This window comes from Spermophilus citellus, assembly GCF_964194105.1.
Source record: "Spermophilus citellus genome assembly, chromosome: 9".
NCBI lineage: Eukaryota > Metazoa > Chordata > Mammalia > Rodentia > Sciuridae > Spermophilus > Spermophilus citellus.
In genome coordinates this window covers 28,948,467-28,956,832 of record NC_138191.1, presented here as the reverse complement: position 1 = coordinate 28,956,832, position 8,366 = coordinate 28,948,467, and the positions used below count along the sequence as shown (strand labels likewise).

Below are 8,366 nucleotides of genomic sequence, written 5' to 3'. Positions count from 1 at the left end.
CCCCTTTATCTATAAGGATTAGATGTCTGGGAATTTGTTTTGGAGAATTACTAAATTCTAAATAGTTCAGGGAAAGGGATTAATTACAACACAGGGTAAAGAGGTCTTGTCTTTTGCATCATGGATATATAATTAGTTAAACGTGAATGCAATTAATACATTTCAGAAAATTCATTTCAAAGTATAGTCAATCTATAAGAGAAGATAATTGTATCTTCTTTTCTTTAGGTGTTTCCCCTCAGTCTTTTAATGACTTCTTTGTGAATAGATGCTAAGTCCTTGGATCTCCATTTAGAAACCTTTGCATGACTTTTTCTCTGGATTGAGATTTGGATCCTGACCCTGTTAAGTGACTTTTAAACTGTAAAGACTCTAACTTTGTGAGTTTTTATATTCCCTGATATTTGGATGGATATAGTTTAATTCATTTGGCACATTCAAATTCCATAGTTATATCTCATTTTGTTTTAAATGCACTTTAAAGAATTCTTGGTTCTTACCTAGTTAATAGGATCAGAGATCCAAAGATACGTAAATTTACAGCTAATGAAGAAACTCTTCTAAGAACCATAGTACTTAAAAGAATCCTGGAGATATAGTACTGCAATTTGTTTATAATTATACAATTTCTGAAGAATATATCCAAAAAGCAGCATAGATCATATCTTAGGAACTGACCTAAAGTGAGATTTTTCTTTCATGTTTTCAGAATTATACACGTAATTTCCAATTTTCAAAGTCCTTCTTGAATTTTCTTTTTAATCCTTTTTATTTCTTATTTTTCTGTAATTCTTGCTCATTTTTATAATGCTTTATTTTTTATTTTTCTCTGACAAATCAGAATTCTGCATGGTCTTGTTGCCTATCTTCTTTAATTATATAATTAGATATATTTTCTTGTGTTTTTAAAGAAATCAAATACATATCTTTCTATCTTTCAGCAAATATTTATTTGTCCATATTGTGTACCTGTTGTGATTCTAAGTTTTGGGAAACACTATAGAGAAGACAGATGCAGTCTTTAACTTTGTGGGAATTGTAGTCTAGTTAAAAAGGAGAACTTGACAATGGATTACATCTGTAGTCAGAACTAAAAATAAGTACCATGTTCTTTGAGAGAAAAATTAATTGATATTTAAAAGTTTACTGTTGGTCACTAAAAAAATAAATGTTATAATCTATTACTAAGAGAACGAGACAGTTAATATTTAGATATGGTATTTTAATGCTATCTGCTTATCAACATCATTTCTTTTTTATTTGTTCATTTATTCCATGAATAAAGCACTATAAGGGGCAAATGAAAGAAAAGAAAGTAATGTTAATATTTTCTGAAGACTACATGGAAAACCTACATACTAAATGTATGAGTATGATCTTTAATCATTTCTTCCCTACAATAAAAAATAATTTGTTCAATAGATAAATAAACTGAGGCTCAAAAGTTTAATATCCTGCCTAATAATAACTTGTCAGTGGCTGAACCATGAAATAAATCTTGTTTTTCAGAATCCAAGGTCAATATGCTGTCTACTATGTTATGCTGTTTCTCTAAATAAAATCAAAATTACAATGTAATGTGGTAAGTACTTTCATAGAGGTTTAAACAAAATGCTGTCTACTATACCATAGTGCCCCTAATAGGGTGAAGTTTTCAGATCCTGCGCCAAGTACACCCAGGCAATGACTGTCATATTATCTTAGATTTTTCCCCCCAGTGCTTCATACTTTAGTAGAATGCAAAATCAGACGTTTGTTCTTCAGTGTAATCAAATTGCTAGAAAAGCTTCTAAACACTTAGTTACCATCTCTATATCTAGGGTGGTGCAAACTGGTAATGGACAGTTCATGGACCTGCACCTCTCTGTGGACCACTTTTTCATGGTCTCAGAGAATCTAAACATGAATAGGTCATTATCCCTTTGAGAAGTTTACTGGTGAGCAAGTCTTGTAAGCAGTCCACTAACTTACAAGGATGTAAAACAAATGCTAATAATATAAAAAGCAAGACCTTCTAGCTATGGTAAATATTTAATAAGATTTGAAGATAGTGGTTTCCAGAGGTGGGAAATAGGAAGGAAGGGCTTATTTGTCAGAATAATCCTGTGGTCTTGGTGGGTACACTTGCTGAGAAAATGTGAGTAGTCTCATGTGACTGAATGAGGCTATGTGTTTTGATGGAAAAATTAAAAAAAAATTGGCTTGAATCACAGCTTCCTCTATCTCATGAGGAACATCACTGCAACCACTCTGGGAGAAAGCAGAGAGATATTAAATTCAGAGTCAATACTGCATGGAACTCTGTATGACAACCACCAACTTCTCTGTGCGATCACAATTTAAAAATCTATAGGCACAATAGTGATTTTTCCCCTTCTAGTTTCATTAAGATATAAAAAATGACAAATTTTTAAATTTTCACTTTTTATTGGTTATTTTTAATTATACATGACAGTAGAATTCATTTTTATATAATTGTACAAGCATAGAATATATCTTATTCTAATTAGGACCCTCTTCTTGTGTGTATGTACACGTGGTGGAATTCACTATGGTGTATTCATATAGGTACATAGGAAAATTATTTTGGATTCATTCCACTGCCTTTCTTTTTACCTCCCTTCTCTTCATCCCCCTTTGTCTAATCTACTGAATAATATCTATTCTTCCTCTCTTTCCCCTCATTGTGGATTAGTTTCCACGTATCAGAAAAAAAACATTTTAGGACTGGCTTATTTCACTTAGCAGGATAGTTTGTAGATCCATTCATTTACTGGCAAATGGCGTAAAGGTATTCTTCTTAATGGCTGAATAATACTCCATTGTGGATGTATGCCACATTTCCTTTATCCATTCATCTATTGAAGGGCTCCTAGGTTGGCTTATAGCTTAGCTATTGTGAATTGAGTGCTATAAACATTGATGTGGCTGGATCACTGTAGTATGCTAATTTTAACTCCTTTGGATGTATGCCACTAGTGAGATAGCTGGGTCAAATGGTGGTTCCATTCCAAGTTCTTCAAGGAAACTTCATACTGCTTTCCAGAGTGGTGCACCAATTTGCAGACCCACCAGCAATGTATGAGTGTGCCTTTTACTCACATCCTTGCCAACCCAAAATGACAAATGTTATGTATATTTATGGTGTACAGTGTGCTGTTTTGATATACATATGCAATGAAATTATTGATTCAAACTAACACATTTATCACCTCATATACTTACTTGTGGTGAGAACATTCAAGATCTACTCTCTTAGGGACTTTAAAGGACACAGTACCATATTATTATTAACCATAGTCACCATACTACACAATAGATATTCAGAAATCAACCATCCTAACTGAATATTTCTTCCTTTTGATCAATATCTTCCCATTTCCTCTCCTCAGCCCACCTATGACTAATTTTCCACAAATGAGATCTTTCAGTATTTGCCTTTCTATGTGTCTTTAATTTCACTTGGCACAATAACCTCCAGATTCATTCATATTGTCACAAACACAGATTTCCCTTTTTTAAAATAAGGCTGAAGAATATTCCACTGTGTGTATATGCACGGGTGTGAGGTCCACTCAACTGTCAGTGGACAGTCAGGTTGTTTCCATACATTGGATGTTGCTAATAATGCTGCAGTGACTATGGGAAGATATTTTGGGGGATATAATGATGTCATTTCATTTGGATATTTATGTAGAAATGATATTGTGGATTATGTAATAGTTCTAAATAGTTCTATTTTTAATTTTTCTTATTCATTTCTTTAATTATGGTGTAATACTTCTCTGATAATTATTGATGTTGAACACTTGTTGGACTTTAGTTTTTTTTTAATTTCAAGAAGGGAAAAGGATTTATTAGACCATTTCCAGGACAGGGACCCAAGGCAGTGGCTGGGTTCAGTGTTCTTTTACTTGGGGGGGGGGGATGGCAGCAGTGAAGATGTGCCTATCTTCTCTTCTGATAAAAACAGCTTTGTGCTCACAGAAACATGTCCTCCTTTTGCAAGAAGGCACAGTGCTCTGGATGTAATCCTAGGAGGGTGGGGATGGCTTTTCTTACTCTACATCAGTCTGTTCTCAAGGAACCAAACTTGGGCATTAAGGGAGCAGGGGGCGGGGGCTACTCCCATTCCTTGACACTTCAAGGGGATTTTATCTTTATAAACAAGACAAATCAAGCCAGCATTGATTTAGGGGAACCAAAATAAAAAAATAAAAACCTGGAGAGGCAGGGAATGGAATTGGTCGGCATCCAGGAGAGAGACGTAGGAAGAGCCAGTACCCACGGTGTGCCAGACCACAAAAGGAGCTTCTGCAACCGGGGAAGCCCTTTTCTTCCTGCTCCCTGGCTGGCAGCCAGATGGCAGAGGAGACACTGTAGTGACTTTAAGACGAGCCTTGGAACCCTGTCTGGCCACCAGTGTAGGGAGTGCTGTAGATGTGCCTCAATCAACCTCACACCTTCACCTTCACCCACGATAAAGAGGCTTTTAACTCTCCTATCCAAAGTCCTCTGAGAATCTCTTCACTTTCAGGAGGTCATCTGCATTCATGTCCCACATGCAAACCACAGGGTCTAAGAGTTTTTCACCTGAGACATCCATTCAAGTCATCTCTAAGGCCCTTGAGTCCCCTGGAAAGCATGGAGTCAGGAGATCATCAATCACAGTGCTAGAATTGGTGTGGGAAGGATCACAAACCTTTTTTGAGGTGTGTTTCTGACTGCATTTTTCTGACAGGCTGCCTAAAGGGGGCCCTCACAATGATGCTGATGTCTGCACCTGGGTAGCATTCGGTTTTCCGGGCCAGCTTGTGGATGCTCCTATCTGTGAGGTTGGGGGGAGTACTCCCCCTAGATGCAACCAAAGCATTTGAGCCTGGGCAGCTTCTTCTGGCAGTGGGATATAAATGCACTTTTCTTTTTTTTTTTTAAGAGAGTGAGTGAGAGTGAGAGAGAGAGAGAGAGAGAGAGAGAGAGAGAATTTTTAATATTTATTTTTTAGTTCTCGGCGGACACAACATCTTTGTTGGTATGTGGTGCTGAGGATCGAACCCGGGCCGCACGCATGCCAGGCGAGCGCGCTACCGCTTGAGCCACATCCCCAGCCCCAATAAATGCACTTTTCAAACCTCCTTCTAATACCAGAATCCAACACCCCAAAGGTATTTGTGACACCAAGAACCAGTGTCCCATTATTGTTATTCACCACCCTCTGCACCTGGACCAAGAACTCTCTTTCGATCCTTTGGGTGGTCTTGCTCTCATTATCATTCTGGGACCCACAGAGGGAATCCACCTCATGGATGAAGACAATGGGGCTTGTGCTGGCTGTCCAGCTGGGACAGATTCTCAACTAGCTTCTCACTCTCCCCCAAAACACTTAGAAATCAAATCCGAGGAGGGCACAGAGAAGGTAGAGTTGTTGGCCCCTGTTGCCACAGCCTTGGCCACATAGGATTTCCCTGTGCCAGGGGATCCAAAAAGCATTATCGCCTACCAAGGGGTACAGCTGCCTTTGAACAAGTGTGGGAATTTAATTGGCAAAATGACAGCTTCCTTGAGAGCCTGCTTGGCCCCCTCCAGCTCATGAATATCATGGCATCCTAGGTTGGGCTTCTGCATCACAACAGCAGACTTCAGCTGTTCTTGCCGTTTCTTTTTCTCTGGGTTCTCCCCTTCACTGTCACCGTCACTGCCCTTGCCCTCACTCTGATTTCTTGGACTGGCTTCTTCACACTTGGCTCGAATGCTCTTCTTGGCCATGTCCCTGTGTGCCTCAGACTTGATAGTGTGGAGGAAGCCTGTGCAGCATGCTGGAGATTTGGAAGTGACTCCTGGCGTAATTGGCTTTATTCTCTTCTGTGGCTTTTGTCATCAGATCAATGGCTTTCTCCTGGGTCTGCCTCACACTCTGTGACTCTGCTTGTGACCTTGGCCAGACCCCTGTAACCAAGGTGCTGGGATCCAGCGCAGGGAGCCTGACAGGACACACTGTGTGTGAGGAGGGCGGTCTCTCTGCCGGAGCCTAGTCTGAGGGCCAACGACAAGCCTTGTCTTTCAGGTTGGTTTTAATGCTAAAGTAAAAGAAGGTTTTCATGATTTTGACCTCTCTCCTCCTGGTCTATTCATAGAGTTGTCATAATTTGCATTCTCTCCTGTTGTTCTCCTTCAGGCAGCACCTCCTACAAAGCCAATGGATGGAGCAAATCACTCTGTGGTGTCGGAGTTCATGTTCCTGGGACTCACCAACTCCTGGGGTATCCAACTACTCCTCTTTGTTTTCTCCTCCATGTTTTATGTGGCAAGCATCATGGGAAACTCCCTCATTGTGTTCACGGTGGCTTCTGAGCCTCACTTACACTCTCCCATGTACTTTCTGTTGGCCAACCTCTCCTTCATTGACCTGGGTGTGTCTTCTGTCACTTCCCCAAAGATGATTTATGACCTCTTCAGGAAGCACAAAGTCATCTCCTTTGGAGGCTGCATCACCCAGATCTTCTTCATCCATCTCATCGGTGGTGTGGAGATGGTGCTGCTCATGGCCATGGCCTTTGACAGACATGTGGCCATATGCAAGCCTCTGCACTACCTGACCATCATGAGCCCACGGATGTGCATCTTCTTTTTAGTGGCTGCCTGGGTGGTTGGCCTTATGCACTCGCTGGTTCAATTGGCTTTTGTAGTCAAGTTGCCCTTCTGTGGCCCTAATGTGTTGGACAGCTTTTACTGTGACCTCCCTCAGTTCATCAGACTTGCCTGCACAGACACCTACTGACTGGAATTCATGGTCACAGCCAACAGTGGTTTCATCTCTGTGGGCTCCTTCTTCACACTGATCATTTCCTATGTTGTCATCATTCTCACTGTTCAGAAACACTCTTCTGCTGGTTCCTCCAAGGCTCTGTCCACACTGTCAGCTCACATCACTGTGGTGGTCTTGTTCTTTGGCCCTTTGATATTCTTCTACACGTGGCCATCTCCCTCCACACACCTGGATAAGTTCCTGGCCTTGTTTGATGCACTTGTCACACCTTTTCTGAATCCTGTCATATACACACTAAGAAATCAAGAAATGAAGGTGGCAATGAAGAAAGTATGCAGACAGCTAGTGAGTTATGGGAAGATTTCTTAAGTGACTGCATTGTGAACACTGTGCAACAACAACGTGTTTTTGTTGAACAAAGCAAGCTCATTTTTTATGATAAAATTCAGAGAAAAGTCTTTCTTTCTTTGCCTACTCTGATATATACAGTAATATTGAAACCACTCCATCTTCTAGTTAGAATGGAGAAAAATCGCTTATGAAAACAGAGAAAGAATTACATGTAAATTACTTATGAAAGATTATAATAATTATAATAATCCTGAACCTCAATTCCTAAGGAATACTGTTTATTACTATTTAATAATAATATAATAATATAAATGATCTTTTTTTTTTTTTAGGAAGAATCTCTCCTAAATACAGAAATTTCTGGTAGCACTCCACGGGGGGATAAGGGATATTGAACTGGATCTTCTTTCTCTCTCCTATCACTTGCAAACACTCTTTGCCATTTGGGGACTCTGCTAGTCTGTGCAAGGAGGACAGAATCTTGAGAGCACACATAGAAGAGTCTATTAAATAAATGTTTTGGGGTAGAAGAGCAAAAACTGTGTGAGCTATCAAATGATATGTATGCAATATTGTGTCTGACCAGGGGGTACATTATGTAGGAAATGAAATATAATAATGAGGTCACAAAACATGGAACTTATTCATCTACCCACGTGCCCCATCACTTAAAAGCAACTGACTTCATAGATTAGTGGAATAGTCTGCTAAGTTTCAGTGACAATGCTACTTGGGGCTCAACACTTTGAGATGATGAGTAGTTTCTTTGGATTCAGGAAAAGCCCACAATAAGCTACAGAAGCAAGCTGTTATTCTCCACTTGTATGGATCCTATGGGGACATCCTTTTCTGCAGTTTTAGCTTACTTATGATTGTAGAACCCCTTCCTACCCAGAGCCCTGTTACCCTACAGATGCTAAGAGCTCTTTTCCTTTGCTAGCCCTGGATTCCTTTTCTATGTCTTATTGGTTCTAATAACTCTGCCCAAACTCCTGTATATAATCCCTTCAATAAGTTCTCTTCAGTTGGCCATTTGAGTGTTGTGTCACACTTAAAGAAAATGGGGTTAATAAACAAGATGATCCTGAAAGCCCCTTTTCTTTTCTCAAAAATCTAGCCAAGTTAAGGAAACACTGAGAACAAACCTGGGCTGGAATGTCCAGGCGCAAATTACTTTAAAGGAATGTCTTTCTATCATGCACACTTGGACTAGGGCAAACTAACTTTATCTGTGGAAAATTGCTTATTA

At 39.6% G+C, this 8,366-nt stretch overlaps 2 pseudogenes across 2 annotated transcripts; one reads left to right on the top strand and one right to left on the bottom strand.

The window, feature by feature from the left end:
• Positions 1 to 4,501: 4,501 nt before the first annotated feature.
• Positions 4,502 to 6,100, bottom strand: LOC308655473 (vacuolar protein sorting-associated protein 4A-like; annotated as a pseudogene). The gene is made up of 3 exons: positions 6,046 to 6,100; positions 5,101 to 5,816; positions 4,502 to 4,920 (listed from the first exon to the last, which is right to left on the bottom strand). The product of its transcript is annotated as a vacuolar protein sorting-associated protein 4A-like (transcript).
• Positions 6,101 to 6,190: 90 nt separating this feature from the next.
• On the top strand, positions 6,191 to 7,135 carry LOC308656947 (olfactory receptor 4F3/4F16/4F29-like; annotated as a pseudogene). Its single transcript has one exon. The product of its transcript is annotated as an olfactory receptor 4F3/4F16/4F29-like (transcript).
• The last annotated feature ends 1,231 nt before the right edge of the window (positions 7,136 to 8,366 follow it).